Genomic DNA, 18034 nt, shown 5'->3' on the forward strand with positions numbered 1-18034 from the left:
GGAGGCAGAGGCAGGTAGATTTCTGTGAGCTTGAGACCAGCCTGGCCTATGGAGTGAGTTCCAAGACAGCCGGGGCTATACAGTAAGATGTTTCAAAATACAGCCATTCCCAACTCCTCTCTCCCCAAAAAAGGCTTACAAGAAGAAAGAGAAGCTAGAGTTACTGTTTTCAAATATTTGAAGTACTGCTAATCAGAAGGCGCCGGCTTCCTCTACTTCAGACTGATGCAGACTGACTGATGCACTTCTGCAGAGAAGAAATTGTACCTATCCTACTTCAGATGACAGGGCTAAGGCTGCCAGGCAGCCATGAACGCCCCAGACTTAATTCATCACTAATAGGAAGACCCTCTTAGCAATCCAAAGACTACAGCTGAGCCACTGAAGAAGAATCTTTTACTGACAAAATGATGTCTGCTGTTGGAGCTGTGACCTACGGCAGCAGAGGCACGGTGCAGTTGGTGATTGTTCCGACCCCGAGCGACTCTTCTCTTTTTGCAAAGAACTTCCCAGGACCTTAATTCTACATCTATACTGAATTCATGCCTCCCTGCTTGAATGTTAAAAGACAGTGTCACTAAGAACTGTTACCTCAGTCATCAAGCACACGAGAAGATGCTAAAAGCATTGACAGCTGATAAGGGACTGTCCCCAAGAAAAATACTTTCTGTGTATACTAAGTGTTCGCCTCTGTGTGGCTCATCAAAGGGAGGCAGCTCTTCTAACGACCTGTGTGCTGCTCGGGTGCACAGAAACACAAGGATCTGGATAGCAGCCACTGGGTTTAGACCTGACCTGCACACTGTCCATGACTCAGTAAACAGCTTGGTAAACTGTGACTTCCCCAACCTCTACTGCTCTGCCTCTTCCTCAGCTCCACGGTACCACATACAGTCCCCCCTGTAAAGACTGTTAGCAAACCCATCATGCTGTGGAGAATTCACGTCAGCAATATGGTTATGAATTCATCTCAAACATATCAATGTTTCTTCACATTAGAACAATCATGCTTTACACACTATGATATAACCCTTATTTATGTCCATTATCTTTCCATCATAAGACATGCACACACGCACAAGCATAGTGTCCTATCGCCTATCCTATGCCAAGTTTCATCAGTTCTTAAATGTACATTTTCACATTCTAAGGTTTCTAACATAGGATGTGTGTCACACCGCTAATGACCACCATGTCTTCCTCATCAGCCTGTCTATAGTGTCTGGCTGTATATTTCCCTTCTTAGTGTTAGGTGAGTGGTGGTCTCCTAAAAACATACAGTTTTGGTTCACTGAAATGGTTGGCTGTACTGCACAGCCAACCTGATGGCAATCAGTGAGAATAGGTGCTCAGAATGGCTCTTCTCTCATTCCATCAGCCTGGCTCTTTCCAATTGTAGCCACAGTGAGGGGATCCCAGCAGAAAGCTCTCACCACGGGGAAGGTGGGGTCTCTCTATCTCTTCTCTGGGACAGAGTTGCCAACTTAGCTAAAAAAGCAAACCCAGCCCAGAAGCATGGGGACATAAGTGGCCGCTGAGAGCACAAGGTGACTGAAGACTACCGTGTGACTGTAAATGTTCCAGCTCCCATCAAGCAGAGAGAGCAATCGGGGTCAGAAGCAGATAGTCAAAAGCATCGACCTTCACGGCACACTTGCCATTAACTCTTCTCTGTCCCTGTCACTTCAGCCCTCCTTCCTGGGATCATCTGGAAAAACAAAACAAAACAAAACAAAACAAAAAACAAAAAACAAAAACAACCCTACCTGTACTCAGATCCTTGCTTCGGGCTCTGATTTCCTGAAACCAAACTTGGGCAAACTTGAGAGAACCAAAACAAAGTCCCAGGCTTAGTCAACTATTTAACAAGCAATGCCTTAGGAGCCAAAGGTATGCTTGCAAATCAACTGCCTGGAATTTGAGATCTATTTTCCAAAGAAAGTCTATTGTAAATTATTAGCTTTTCCCAACAGACCATAAAACTCATTTACTCTTTTAAGTGTACAGAGCGCCAACACAAAAGTTCCTAAGGAAGCGGATAATAACTTCGTCACACCTCACTTCTTTACCAGGAAACAAAAAACAAACACCTTAAAACATACCCATGAGAGAGAGAGGTAAAAGATGGTTTCTACAGAATCAAAAATGCTTGGATCAATACTCATTTAAGTTGTTTAACAGCTGAAATCCAAGACAGAAAGAAAAAAAAAATCAAACTCACTAAAGCTCCCCAAAAGGGAAAAGCAGAAAGAAGGGAGTTCAGCAAGGAAACGCATTTAGTTCCTTGTTTGACAATCCTGAAGTGCAGCCATTGTCAGCTCTCCTGAAGAGTTAGTGCCTATCTTTCCAAACCGAATGACTCTCCCTCAGACTTCCTTACAGGAAAATAATGCCAGCAGGTTCTTATATCCATCTCCTCAGGAAAAACTGCTCTGAAGTTGGGCTTAAATGTCTGCTATTAAAGAACTGAGTGTCCATGAATGACGGCCAAGATGTCAATTATTCCTCTTAAATAGACACTTATTAAGCAAGTGCTGGTTATGCCTCTCGGTATAAAAACCAAATAGATTCTCAGAATAAAATAAAAGAGAATTAAGCACATTAGGAAACAAAGGGCATGCATCCTGACTAAGCAATTCAGAGCCGCAGAATATAAAAGGGTGCTAGGGACTGACAGTGGGCCCTTGCTTATTATGCTAACCACTTGGTCCTCCCTTCAGCTGCATCACCACTCCTGGAAGCTCCCTTTAAAGGGAAGCTGAAGATGCAGTCACAGACTATTTCAGGCCCTAACAGTGCAGATAGTAAATGTTATATGAACAAACATAAAGACAGATGGAGTGGATGAATGAAAGGAAACTCCAGGTCACTCACTTTAGACCAAGCCAATGAGACTCCATTTAAAAATGGCCAGTGTCACCCGACACTGCTTTAAATGTTCTATGGCATGACCTAGGACATAGCATGTATCCAGACTGGAGACAAAACAGCACACAAAGAAATTACTATTCATGCCAATCAATGTGAGAGCCAAGAGAGAAAAACTGTCAGGGGGATGGGGGGGGGTGGCTTCCTCAGACACTGAGCACTCTCAGGGAAGGGATGTGGGAACAGGAGTCTCAGACAGCTGCACGAAGTTTCCATCCATAAAACGCCTCTCTTCACTTTCATGGTATTTATTCCACTCGGCTTCATCCATAAAACTACAGATTTCATGGGAAACAAATTAACAATTGTTCAAGTACTCGGTGACTCAGGTGACGCACACTCCCCATAGGCTGAACCATCTGTGTATCTAAACACTCAGGTTTATCATTGTTATTATTATTATTATTATTAATTATTATTATTACTCAAATTAAACTATCTTTAGAGTTGAAGTTATTATTCTCTTCATCAAAAGACAGTTATCTTTTAATCCTTACTCCATAAGGATATCAAGTCCCAAGGTAAGTCATCAAACCCAAACGGCTCCAAACCGCCTGCATAATGATGGAGATTTTATAGCTACTAATATGCTAAGAACCATTTACATGCCTTGAATGCACATAAACACCCACTGGAGTAACACACTTAGCCTGGGCATATCGGCTGCAAAGAAAGTATTTAGATAAGCAAGTGATCTCTCCACTCCAAGTATATGAAGTCGGTACTGTTGGCCAGTTGCTCACGTAGCACAAACAAACCAAACAAGCCCAGAGGGTGTGCATGTTATGGTTTGAGGATGAAATGTGCCCCAATAAGGTCAGAGTTTGAGCAGTTGGTCTCCAGCTTGGTGACACTATTTTAGGAAGTCAGGGATCCTCTGGGATGTGGTAGTGTAAGCTACTAAGGGGTTTAATTTTCTTTGGTCATGGTGTTTTATTATAGCAGCAGAAAAGTAACTGATACAGGAACCAACACAGGAGAGTGACTGGTTCTCAACCTGTGCGTTTCAACCCTTTCCCAGGGGCCACCCAAGACCATCGGAAAACACAGATTAGGAAGTAGCAACAAAAATAATATTATGACTGAGGATTAAAACAAGATGAGGAAGTGTATTAAAGGGTCACGGCGTTAGGAAGGTTGAGATTCAATGCCTCAAAGTCTACCTAAATAGTACAAAGAGCCAAGGGCTAAGACTCAGAAAGTATAACAATCTAGAAATTCATGTTCTTGCTTTTTAAAGGTAGGCTGCTGAAAGCTAACCTGGGGTTTGAGGAGATAATGAGGGCTATTACTAATGACTGGCATAAGAAGAGAGAACAGACCTACTATGCTAGCCCTGACTTGCTATGCAAAGCTCTCTTTGATGTTATAACATAGCAAGAAGGACCTGTAAGAGATGCAGGGGACCCGGATTTGATTTCCAGCATCCACGCAGCACCTTACAACCACCTGTAGCTTCAGTTCCAAGGGATCTGACACCATCTTCTAGTCTTTGCTGGCACCAGGCACACTTATAGTGTATAGACATACATGTAGGCAAAACACACGTGCACATTTAAAACGGAGAAAAAAAATGTTATTCTATGTCTCCAAACTGGAAGACTTTAGCAGGAACATAATGACCAAAAACTGTTTTCTAAAAATTACAAAGGCAGAGTCAGGCATGAAATTCTAACACTTGATTCCAGCCCTTGAGAGTTCAAGGCCAGCCTGGCCTACATAAAGAGTTCTAAGCTAGCAGGGCAAAAAGTGAGACTCTGTCTCTAAATTAATAATTTAAAAAGACGTATAAGGGTAAAAGATGCTCTGAAGAGTCTTTGGCAAGAATGTAAGCAGCACTGCCTAAGCTCTGGTAATGGGCCTCACAGAGCCCCTGCTACGGTGGTAAAGGATGAATCTGAGGACAGAAAGGAGGGTATGGCCAGCAACGGGTAAGAAAATGTGACCAAAAGCTCTAAAATATGTCTTACACACAAAAAGGCTCATGAGGTCACAGGTGGTATGGACCGTGCATACACTGCCAGCATTTAAAGGTACACAGAAGGCTTCTAATAAGCTTTTTTTAATTCAAATATTGTAATAACAAGTTATTTTTAATTAACATGTTGTTATAACTCTTTTGTGCAAAAAGACACAAAAGACAGTAGCAAATCTACCAGCTGATGCTCATCACCAACTAGGCCAAAAAACTAGAATTTTCCCACAATGAGAGTGAGTACTTCCTTTCCTGTGTCATCTGAGGACGCATGTCCTGGGATGTGGTACTGGGACACAGCGTTCGTCAACAAGACAGATGTAGTTTCTGTTCTGGTCACTCTCCCTGGCTTTGGGCTAGAGCACAGCCCTCTGGAGAGTGGCCCTGGGGGCTCTGCACTTTTATTTCCTCTACAGGACATTTCTGAGACCTGGGATTGATCTCTTCAGATCTCTGCTTAAATGGTGCTTTAGTAGAGAGCCTTTTGACCATCCTAAGTAAAACCGGATGCCAACTCCTATACATCCCCAAGTTTCTTATCTCCTCTTAACATCTTCCACAGAACTTATTAGATATGACACTCTTAACTATGAGTTTATGCTGGGCCATGGTGGCGCACGCCTTTAATCCCACCACTTGGGATTAAAGCAGAAGCAGGAGGATTTCTGAGTTTGAGGCCAGCCTGGTCTACAGAGTGAGTTCTAGGACAGCCAGGGCTACACAGAGAAACCCTGTCTCAAAAAACCAAAACCAAAAAAAAAAAAACACAAAAAAAACAAGACAAAACTATGTGTTTATAACGTGAAGGTCGCATACTCCTGTTACATTTCTAGAACATACAAGGGACAGGGTACCGAATTCACAGGCATAAGTATCTACAGAATGGACGTCCTTCTTTAAACATCCAATCGCAATGAGCCACAATCATTTAGCACAGCCACTTCTGTGCAGTTTCATTCAAACTACTTTTGACCCTACAAAGAAAACCCTGCCTGTGTAGCTATGATGCCAGGCTGTTTCCCAACTGCCTCCAACTTACCAACCAGTTGTACCATCTGCCGACTATCAGAGTGTAATTCCCACTTCACATTCCAGAACACTAATAGGTCCATTTCTATCAAGACCAGGAGCAGCCTGCATGTAAAGCACTTTCTGACTCCCCGTAGGATAAGGGTAAACCACAGTCAACATCTGGATGTGAAATCAGGGTAAGTCCCACAGCCACTCAGGTACCTGCTTTGTAGTGCCAAGCACTGGATCTCAAGGCTTCAGTACAACTTCTCTGGGTGAGAGAAGCACTGTCAAGCCTGCCTCAGGCTGACCATGGGCCCTGCCATACCCCCAGCTAACCAATCCTTTTCTGTTCTTTCCAGGTGCAGCCACGTTTGCCCTTACAGCAGCAGACAGGCTTGTTTTGCTCACTAAGCAATCAAGCCAGTCAGACTAAAATACAGCTAAGTTTTAAAATAGTACCCTACCACACACCATTCTTCTCCACCCTGGCTTTATTCCCCACCTGCTTGTCTGATGTAGCCCATCAGTTAAAGACCATGGTCTTTACTGACACAGGGCATAAAAAAACTGAGAGATAAAACTGCAGGATTGGCTTGTTCACACCTCACAACCGCAAAGCTGCAGGAAGGCGCAGACACGCAACGCACCCCCACCCCCGCCCACAGACAAGTGGTCAGTTTATAAAGCAAGTCTCTCCTTAGACCTACACTGTTCAGATATTTTGCCTGTCAGTCCCGGCAATGTGAACTTTCCTTGCACTTTCTAACCTTAGCATCTGTCATAAACTACTTACATAGTTGCCATATAGGAATATAAATGTATTCTTCACTGCAGAGAGACTATTTTGTTTCTTTACAGGGAAAAAAACCTAGCTTGTATACTCTTCGTTCTTCCAGCCTTCAAGTACCACTTTCTCCTCCTGGTGTTCCTCTTTTTGGCTGAAATCCCTTGTTCTATTGCACCTTCAGTACCTGGTTTGTGATCTGTTCCACCAGTGAAAGTCTTGGTAAGCTCCTGACTACTTCCCCTCTCTCTTCACACACAGTTCTGGTTGCTCATTAACATACTTGGAATAAATTACATTCTACTAGCTTTAGGGAGTACTGTCAAGGGCAAATACCACATCAGTAGAACTGCCATTAAAGCATTCTAGAAAGTTCCAGAGACTATACCTGACTAAGTTCGGTACTTCTGCAAGAAGGCAGGCAGTATTGTCAATGTTGCATTAATCTCTTCCCATGGTCTTTACTGACACAGGGCAGACCTGACAAAGAAAAGTGAAAAACAAGTTGCCATCACTAGAGCACTCTGAGGTCTGGGAAAGAAACCCTTCCCCAACAGTTACGAAGAAGATGAGAGTTCTAAACACACTCCCTGCCCCAATCCACATCTTGCATTAAGCAAAGGCTCATCGCGCCTCCAACCACCTCTTAATGAGTTCCAAATTTGCTGCTCAGTGCTAATAAGTGTGAAGCTGAGCCCTGATGAAGGTTGATGAGCTGAGAGGGAGCCGTGGCAACAACAAGGAGGGCAGACATCGATCCAGAGCAAAGCTTTAGTTAATAAACCTCCTGGCTATCAGTTCATTTCACTTGAAGAGTGCTTGAGGGGTTTGCCCTTTGTGCTTTAATTTGTACATGCGAGATGAAGTTATTTCTTGAACAATCCACTTAATGTTCTCAATTAAAATATAAGCCACTGAATGAGTTCATGCAAATTGTTTAAAAAAAAAATTGGATCTGAGCTTCCTTATCTGAAAAGCAGCAAAAATTGTGGCTTCATCTGATTATTGTGGAAAGATTAGGAGATCAAGAGGCAGAATGTGCTCTAGAGAATGTTGTAAACGCTAACGTTTAAAGGTTTGCCTGTCACTCAAAGGCAACTGCAGTCTTATTCCTTCTATGGTAAGCAAAGGTATGACAAGGTTATATGTTTTGAAACTCAACACACCGGTCCTCCAGCCACAGCTCTCCTCTTAGGAAGAAATTAAGATAACCGATGCCATCTTTATTTTCTTTCAGGTAAAAATTACATTCACTTCCCCTAATTTCTAAACAAATGTATCACACAATGCACACAAGGTCTGCACAACTTTGGGACTGAACCACAGATATGCATGAGACAGGAAACTGTCTCAAGTAATTATGACCTCTATGGGAAGCCATTAAAGGAACAGACCACTATTTCCTCACCACCCTCCCACACCCAGTTATGTGCAGTCTCTAAGATCACAGCCTACGTCACCAGAGGTTAAGCTCAGGTGGGAGGTGCATTTGCCTAAGCTGCACTGGAAGGATGCACATCTTCAACTTAGAAAAAGATTTCTAGATTATCCTCCAAAGAGATCTGAAGCACGTGACCTATGCAGGCTCCATACATTATTAACCTGCTATCATAACAGAATGAAGGCCAAGATTTAAAAAAAAAAAAAAAAATTCTAGTGTTTTAATTATATAGACTGAGCAGGTTGTATTTATGTACATAACAACAACTAATGAAAAAAGAGAACCTGAATTTGAAAAGGAGTAAGAAGGAACATAGGGGACGATTTGGGGGGGACAAGAGAAGGGAGAAATGATGTAATTATGTGATAATCTTAAAAAGTATTCAAAATTAATTTCTCAGAGATACTAAGATGGCTCAGTAAAGTGCTTGCCAAGCAAGTGTGAGGATCTGAGTTCAGATTCTCAGCACCATCACAAAGGCATGGTGGCCTGCTTGTAACCCCAGAGGTAAAGAGAGGAGCTCCTCACAGTATGCTGGTCCATTAGAACAGACAAGTCAGTGAACTCTGCGTTCAAGTAAAAGACCCTGCCTCCATATATAAGGTGTGGGCAGGGGGCGGGGGTTGAGGAAGACAACCCACGCTGATCTCTAGCCTACACGCACACACACACATGAACACACAATACCACACATCTGTATACATGAGAAAAAATAATTACTCTTTAAATATTAACAAAATCGAGGCTGGTGAGATGACTCAGCAAGTAAAGCCCTTGTCACACAAGCCTAATAGTCTGAGGTCATCACAGATGCTCCTCATAAAGGTGGAAAAAGAGCAGATTGCACCGAGTTCTCCTCTGACCTCCACACATACACCACACACACAACAAATACACCATACATACAACAATATCAAATAAACATAACTTTTCAAGAACATGCATGGCACACTCTGCCACTTTCTTCCTCTACATCCCTCCCTCTCCCCCAAACACACACAGAGTAGCAATACTAAATAGATTAAGACTTCTGGGAAAGCGCCTTCCCTCTCTCTTCCATTTACAAAACCTCTTGACAATCAGGTGGGGAGGCATGTCAGTGGTTATGCGACACTGTTGTCTCCTCCCCTTTTTCGGGTACCCAGGGCGAGTCTCTAGAGCTTTGTGACAGCATCACCAGCATCCTCATCTAAGCTCCCTGAAGATCAAGGCTGCCTCCTGAATCTTTGCATCCTCCACCTGTCCAGTATTCTCACTCCAATATGAGATGGCAGATTGGTGGAAAGAATGAATTCATAATTGTATACATATTCTTTTTTTGAATATTTGTTTTATTGTCGTTTGTGTGCACTCATGCACGTATACATGCCACATGTGTGTGTATACATGCCGCATGTTTACACATGTGTGTGGGTGGATGAGAGAGCCAAGAGGGTGTCAGGTCTCTGGAGCTGGAGTTAACAGGCATTTGTGAACCATGTGACATGGGTGCTGAGATCTGATATCAGATCCTCTGGAAGAACAATAAATGCCCTGAACCAGTGAGCCATCTCTCCAGCCCTCATGAATATGTGTTCTTTTTTTTTTTTTTTTAATATTCCAAGCATCTTCTAAAGATTTTATTTATTTTTTTAATTAGATATTTTCTTTATTTACATGTCATATGATTTCTCCTTTCTCAGTTTCCCCTCCAAAAAACAAAACAAAACAAAACAAAACAAAACAAAAAACAACAAGAACAAACCCCTGTTGCCTCCCGCCTCCCCCTGCTTGCCACCCCACCCTCTCCCACTTATTGGCCCTGGCATTCCCCTACACTGGGGCACAAAACCTGCACAGGGCCAAGGGCCTCTTCTCCCATTGATGACCGACCTTGCAATTCTCTACTATACACATGCTGCCAGAACAATCAGTCCCACCATGTATACTCTTTGGTTGGTGGTTGAGACCCTGGGAGCTCTGAGGGTACTAGTTAGTTCATATTGTTGTTCATCCTAAGGGGCTGCAAACCCTTCAGCTCCTTTGGTAATTTCTCTAACTCCTTCACTGGGGACCCTGTACTCAGTTCAATGGATGGCTGTGAGCCTCTACATCTGTATTAGTCAGGTACTGTCAGAGCCTCTCAGGAGATAGCTATATTTGGCTGGATTGCCCTTCCTTCAGTCTCTGCTCCATAGTTAATCGCTGCAACTCCTTCCATGGGTATTTGTTTCCCCCTTTTAAGAAGGAATGAAATGTCCACATTTTGGTCTTCCTTCTTCTTGAGTTTCTTGTGGTTTGTGGGTTGTTCTTCCTGTATTCCGAACTTCTGGGCTAATACCCACTTATCAGAGAGTGCATACCATGTGTGTTCTTTTGTGATTGGGTTACCTCACTCAGGATGATATTCTCCAGATCCATCCATTTCCCTAAGAATTTCATAAATTCATTGTTTTTAAAAGCTGAGTAGTACTCCATTGTGTAGATGTACCACAATTTCTGTATCCACTCCTCTGTTGAGGGACATCTGGGTTGTTTCCAGTTTCTAGCTATTATAAATAAGGCTGCTATGAACATGGTGGAGCATGTGTCCTTATTACATGTTGGAGCATCTTCTGGGTATATGCTGAATATGTGTTCTTAAGTGTCCCAAACAACACTACAAATCTAGTGATGAGAAAAGTCAGATAGAGCTCTAGGGACCCATTGGCTTAGAAGTGCATGCCACAACTTCATAAATCCTGACAAATCTTACTTCAGTTTGTTATCCTCACGTTGGCTGGGACTTAAATGACTGAAAGGTACAACTGAGATCAAAATATCTCTTAAACCACTCTACTAAGGCCCAGTAATTCTACAAAAAGATCATCAACTTCTTTACTAAAGCAAGGTTATGCAACTTAAAAATAAGAAGATACGGTAAACAGTGACTGGCTGAAAAGAAACTAGACAGGCAGTAGTAATCACCCACGCCGAGCTGCCGAGCCACAGAAACGCTTGTGTGCTACTCAAGGAGACGTGCACTAGAGTAACCACCAGTCGACCCTGTTTAGAGGAATGTACTGAAACATGTGGCTAACAATTCCATGACTAGGTATGTACTTGCGTAGTCACCAAAGCAAGATCCAGGAATACACATAGCAACACGAATCAGCAATGGTACCCCAGAGGAAAACCCTACGTTTGTCAGTAGTAGAATGGGCACACTGTCATATATAATCAGACAGTGGAACTCTAACAGCATCCAGACTGAACAAACAACAATGGCACACCGAGACACACAGAGACACACACCAAAACACACAGAGAGACAGAAACCGACAAGAGAGGCGGAATGAGCCTACAGCTCATCCAATTTGCGTCCCTGTTGCAATACCTAGAAGGGCTAATCTTACAGCTCTGCGGGACAGAGAGTGGAGCTTCTGAGCTGTCGGTGATGTTCTGCTTCTCTGTCTGGAAACCTGTCACAGAGATGCATCCGGCGTGTGAAAGCTCAGTAAGCCAGATGTTACGGTTTTCATACTTTTCTGCATGGATGTTCCAGTCAATGAACATTTCACCTAAAGTAAAGAGAAACAGGCTAACCCTCTAGAAAAGAGAACATGTTCTCTTTGAAATGCCTTTCATGAGTTCATGTTTTTCACATGCTGTGGTGACTGTCACCCTCCTGCAAAACTGATTTGGCTTACACTGGTTTGACCAAGAGACTACTACTGTCAAGAGATGTCACACAAAGTGATGTTTTTTACTTTTGAAAATCAGCAGGAGTCACAAATGGTGCTCAAAAAAAAATTTTTTTTTTAATTAAGAAACAAGATGACCAGCCAGGCAGTGGTGGCGCACACCTTTAATCCCAGCACTTGGGAGGCAGAGGCAGGTGGATCTCTGTGAGTTCAAGGCCAGCCTGGTCTACAGAGCAAGTTTCAGGACACTGGGACAACACAGGAAACCATGTCTTGAAAAAAAAAAAAAAGGAAACAAAAGAAACAAGATGAACAAGATGACCAAAGGAGGTGGGCTACTAAGTAATGGTGGTAAAAAAAAGATGAGAAGAAAATACCAGCCTTAAAATGGTACTAAGCTAGCTTTTACTCTTTAGAAACATCTTCTGTTGAACTACCAGGAAAAAAACAACTATGTTTTCCAGTGCAGATATATGCCTCCATACCTAGCTTTCCCCTCAATATTATTTTAAAGCACAGTGCAACACAGAAAGCAGGAATATGCCTGAGGCAGCGACAATTATTAGCAAGCGCAGGTGTCTGAACAGAGGGAAGCTAAGGGAAATGAAACACAAATCCTTCCGCCTCATTAGGGTTCTAAAAATAGTCTCAAAATACAAAGGCATGGGTGCCGCATAAATGAATGGGAAATTTAATCAAAGGGGTTTTTGTGAATCTTGACCACAGCCCAGACAAGTATTTTGAAGATTAAAAAAGAAAGGAAAAAAAGAACAAAACAAAACAAGCAGGGCTTAAAACAAGCAGAGAACTCAGACAACACAAAATCAATACAATGACTGTGAGGACAGTTTTGTTTTGTTTTTTTTTTTTAAAAAAGATTGTCCATATTTAGCTAGGAAATATAGAAATAACAGGCGCGCTGAGGTCATGAACAGACCTGAAGGCTTAGCTCTCTTCTAACTAGGTGTTAATTCTTTCTGAATTGGATTCCCAAGGGATTCAGGAGGGGGTAAATGAGCAAAGCTCGAGCATCCAGGCAACCCCAGGAGGAGGCAGCCCTCCACTGCCTGGAGTACTAGGAGATGGCAAGCATAGGATTCTAACAGCACTCCTTCCAACTCCCATTGGTCAATGAACCAAACTGGCTTTGCGGGGATGTGTCCCCAAGTGGGTGTCACTCCAGAAAGAAGATGTAGCTATGGCTTTAGTAACATCCTTTGATATCACCTTGTCTCTGTCACTAAGAGGCGGTGACATTTGCAGAAGGCAAGTGACAGCGAGGAAAACCAAAATAGTCAAATAGTCAAATTTTACAGTATTTTAAAATTCTGAACTAAGAATTCTTGGTTCCTGTAAGTTTCTAACCTAGCGATCTATACTAAACACATTATGTAAGGAAAAGGGAAGAGTCGAAGTCATATTCCTTCCATCAATAGCAAGTATCTGTCACAACCATGGCCAAAGTCAACCACAAATGACCTGCTGTAAGACCCTGTGAGACCCTCAGAGAGTCTTAGCTTAGACATGCTACCTCACAAATCACAACTTGACAACGCATTGCTGCAATAACATGAGGTTTATTGATCCAACGTGCGTGATCAATGCACATGGGGTTGCTCATCCAAGTAGGAAGAGGCAACCCCGAACTCAGAAAGCACACATCTCTCATACTTTACAGAGGTAACAGGGCTAGTTGGCTTATTCCGATTGGTACAGTATCAAACAAAGGATCTGTTCAGGTATTGGTTGGCTTGCTCATGGGGGCTGCTTTTGGCTTCATTGCCCCCTTACCTAATTCTTGTACCTGGAAGGCCCCTGGAACGGGTCAAGCTGGAAAGTCCTGGAATTTTAGTTAGTGGGGATCAGGGTGTTCTCAGAGTTCAGTACAGGGAGGGAAGAACATCTAATCTTGTTCTTATAGGTCTTATCAGTTATTTTATGTTCTAGTCAGCTTTAAGTTCATCCCAGCCCTCTTGACCTTTAAAAACTTTGTTTTTCTTATACAAGCAGATGTCTCTACTATAGGTAGTTTTGGCTTATTATTTCTTTCTCAAAAGTCTTGTTTTTACCTTTATTTCTACACTGCCAACACTCCATTCTGATACTGCCGTCTCAATCTTTCCTTAATTCTATAGGACACACACGACCCTTGCCTGGCAAGTAAGTTCCCTGACAATCCTTATTGCAGCAAGTGATTTGGATTAGATCCATGACCCAGGCAAAAAACCAACAGCCCACAAACATCGACGGAAGCAACTGTTGCTCCTGTGTGTGGACAGCTAAGAGGCACTGGAGAGGGGAAAGCCTGACTGAGATAAACCCAGATGAAAACAGACAGTCTGTGGCAACAAACAGGACAGCAAAGCTTGGGCTTTGAAGCTAAGCTTACTGTGCATGGTTTCTCTGCCTAGCCCTGGCTTGCCTGGAACTCACTCTGCAGACTCAGAGATCTGCCTGCTTCTGCCTCCTGAGTGATGCAACTGAGAATTTCTTAGCAACATCAACCAAAAACTTTTTTTATTGTTCTGACCCTAATGAATATCTGTCATTTGCAAACAAGTGGCCTCAGACATTACTGATTCCTTATCCCCTTCAAAACTTTTGAAGGATTAGTTTTTAGAGCCAGATAGTCCACCCTGGATTATAAATATAAGTAATAATAAAAATATAAATAAAATAAACAGCAGTCTTTTGAAATGGAACACTGTGTCAGCCTTGTGTCAGTCTCTGACTGTAAGGAGCATTGGGTGGCTATATTATTTCCTCATTCAAAAAGAAAAATGTTGGCCGGGCGGTGGTGGCACACGCTTTTAATCCCAGCACTTGGGAGGCAGAGGCAGGTGGATTTCTGAGTTCGAGGCCAGCCTGGTCTACAGAGTGAGTTCCAGGACAGCCCGGACTACACAGAGAAACCCTGTCTCTGAAAAAAAAAAAAAAATGAAAAAGAAAAAGAAAAAGAAAAATGTTGGGGGCTGGAGAATTGATGGTTCAGAAGTTAAGAACAGTGTCTGCTCTCCCAGAGGATCAGGGTTCAATTCCCAGCACCCACATGGTAGCTCACAACCATCTGTAATTCCAGTTCCAAGGGATACGATCCCTTCTCCTGGCCTCTGCCAGGCACTTAAAGGCAAAACACACATACACATGAAATTTAATTTAAATTTTAAAAAATGAAACTGTCCTTGGTATAAATGGTTATTTGTGCCTGATCCTATTACTAAGCTGCCTCAGATTTGAGAACAGCGAATGTCCACCTGCTCAGTTCAGCATTGGCGGCTCTCTGAGGTTCACTGGATCAGGTTTGAAGGGTTTGCTCCCTGCATTCACTTCTCTCCTGAATTCATCTTATTTGGTGGAAAGATGTGCTCAAAAGAATATGCTGCAATCTAAAACATTTCAGTGACCCACCTGCCCAGGGAAGCCAGGCCAGCCATGTGGGCAAGCCCCCTGAGGGGGTGACTATAGACATCCACCTCTGACTAAGAAACAGGCCACCATGTCACAGTAACAGTCATTTCATCTCAGGTGCTCCCCAGTGGTTATGAGTGAGGCTGATAATGCCTATGGGCATAAATACAAGTTTAGAAGGCAATCTGACAGGCACATCACATCCATCTCAAAAAGAAAACCACAGAAGTTGCTTCCCCAAAGGAACCTTCAACCTCCCCAGCCACAGGTTTTGCTCTGGCTCCCAGTACAGGCTTGAATTCTGTTTTGTGCAGCTGGCCTTAGATCCAATCAGAAAGATGTTGGTCTTACCCACAACAGCCAAGCCACTATTGCACAAGCAGGCACATGCAATTTTGTGTGTTGGTATTTTAGAATGCAGAGTTCATAGCCAAGCAGGAATGTTGGTGACAGTTCACCTGCAGCTGGCACGGCCCCCTCTGGCACTATGAAAGCCAGTCAGCAGGATGCAAGTTTCCTGTTCAGACCCAGCTAAATTTCTCCATGTTCTGAGTGGACATGCAGTGTCTTCAGCAATAGGGTCTGGCATACAACCAAGAGCAGTAGCATCAGTCTTTATGATCTGTGGAACCTCAGGGACATCCCTAGCCAACAACTCAGAAGGAGATGGCCCACCCCAGGCATGGTGATTTTATTCAATGACCTTACAGAAGTGTCCATTCCCATCCATGTAGGGTATACCTTTTGGATATGAAGTCTGGAGCTACTATTTTAACCCATTTTTCTCTTAATTAACCAAGTCCAAGTAGGACTGACTATAAGGGAGGTAGAAGTACTATTGTACATGGTTGCCTCATCAATGGCTTTCCAAATCTGCAAAGTTCTCCAAGGTTAAAACTATGTCTGGATAACAGAACCTTTTCCAGAGGATAGGCAGGACAAGGCAACATCCGGAACTACTGTCTCATAACAGATCAGTGGGGTTCCAAAGATAACCTTGGTGAAACACTCTGAAAGTCAGTTGTCATCTGTCCTCAGCAAGTGTCAGGTGAGCCCTGAAGTTCACAACTAAGAAGATAACTAGAATTGAAATGAGCAAGGTCTACTACTGCATGGGAAGGTTCCATCCATTTGTATCATTTGCTTCCTCCAAAGATCAAGGTCAGGTACAAAGCATAGTGTAATGGCTATTCCTGGTTGTCAACTTGACAATATCTGGAATGAACAACAATCCAGAATTGGAGGGCTCACCTGTGATCCTGATCTTGAGGCTGGAAGACACAAGTTTCTGACCAGGATCTTGGCATGGAAATCTTGAGGCATAGTGGCCATGAAAAGCTTAGGCCCAGGCAAGGTAGTGCATGCCTTTTAATCCCAGGAGATCGAAGCAAATAGATCTCTGAGTTAAAGGTTAGCCTGGGACAAGGCAAGTTACAGATCCAGGTGTGGTGGGTGGTACACACCTTTAATCTGGGCCACACCTTCTGCTTGAGACTGACTTAACGGCATTGGAAGAAAGGAGATTCACTCTTTGCCTGCTTGCACTTAATTGTCAGCACATCTGTTGGAACCTACTTCTAAAGGCCAGCTGGAACAACTATCCTCATGGGACTGAGCAACTACTAGATTCTTGGGCTTTCCATTCACAGCTGATCATTGTTGGATTAGTTGGACTACAGACTGTAAGTCATCACAATAGATTCCCTCAACCTAGAGAGACATTCCATAAGTTCTGTGACTCTAGAGAACCCTGACTAATACACATAGATAGGAGGTGTTAACTTAATTTGTTCTCTGTAATCCTCCGAGATTCTCTCTGAACTATTTATTATGTTTACATGACCTGGGAGCCTCCCTACATTTCTCCACACCCACTCAACTCAGTGGGTCTGACTTAGTCTGCTCAGACCTACTCAGGGCCAAAGGTAAATGTGGCCCTGCTTTCCAGCTGCACCTCTGGCTCACGAGGTCAGAGTGACCCTGGGTTGGCCCATGCCTCTAGCCTCCCCATTCACCATACCTGGCTGTTGGGGGAGTTCTAGCTGGGCTAACAGTCTACACCCTAGCATTATCTTTTGCTGGAGGAAAATGTACCCTCCTTGGTCTTGGGGGATTACCCACTCCTGGGGCATGCTTAATGTTCTTCATCTGTATTCTGTCAAGGACGTCTTCTCCTTAGGCAGAAGCTCCTTAGCATACAATTTGCCTTTCTATCAGTTTTTCTTAGGAACTCCAGCTCGACACAAATCCTGCCACATACTTTCCCTTTTAATGATCTCTGGGTGGCTCTCACTTTGAGGACACTCATCGAATGCTGTTCTAAGTCAGAGATCTGCCAAAGCCCTTCCTGCTTTATAAAGATCTTGCTCCACCAAAGGACTCTGCCACTAAAGCTTGATACTTGCCTGGAGGTTCCTTCTGGACCAACCTTGTTTAATTTCTCTGTAAACAAGAGTTCTGTCTGGTCCAGTGAGCTAGGGTTCAAATACAGCCAACCTTATTTGTAGTTCCCTCAATACCGCCTGCCCCTCCTCTGTAGTCCTCCAGTTCCTGATATTTATGGGGACTTCCAAATATTCCTAAAGGCTTTGATAAGCCAGTCCATAGAGAATTACTCTTTTTCATACTGTCTCAGGATATACAGCCTTTGCCTTAAGGGGGGGATGGGTAGTTAGTTACATTAGTTTTTCTGCCTCCACAGCAGTTAGACTGATCCCACCTGCTCCTGTGTCCCTCAGCCTCAAAAGCCAGGCTCTTTCACTGCTTGTTGAAAAGTCTTTCCTAACTCTAGCAATTCAAGTGCTAAGAATTTCCTGATACAC

The 18034-nt window shown here is 43.2% G+C and overlaps 1 protein-coding gene across 8 annotated transcripts in view; it reads right to left on the bottom strand.

The window, feature by feature from the left end:
* The window catches only part of Osbpl3 (oxysterol binding protein like 3), a 174527-nt gene that overhangs the window by 141211 nt on the left and 15282 nt on the right, over positions 1 to 18034 (bottom strand). For 2 of the 8 annotated variants that reach the window (XM_031381875.1, XM_031381884.1), the window contains exon 2: positions 7090 to 7181. The exons of 5 other annotated variants lie outside the window; for them this stretch is intronic. The gene's annotated coding sequence lies outside the window, so the exon portion shown is untranslated. Of the gene's footprint in view, positions 1 to 7089; positions 7285 to 18034 lie in introns of those variants that run through there. One more of the 8 variants, XM_031381878.1, reaches the window with a different exon arrangement.

Source organism: Mastomys coucha, unplaced genomic scaffold, assembly GCF_008632895.1.
Source record: "Mastomys coucha isolate ucsf_1 unplaced genomic scaffold, UCSF_Mcou_1 pScaffold20, whole genome shotgun sequence".
Classification (NCBI taxonomy): domain Eukaryota; kingdom Metazoa; phylum Chordata; class Mammalia; order Rodentia; family Muridae; genus Mastomys; species Mastomys coucha.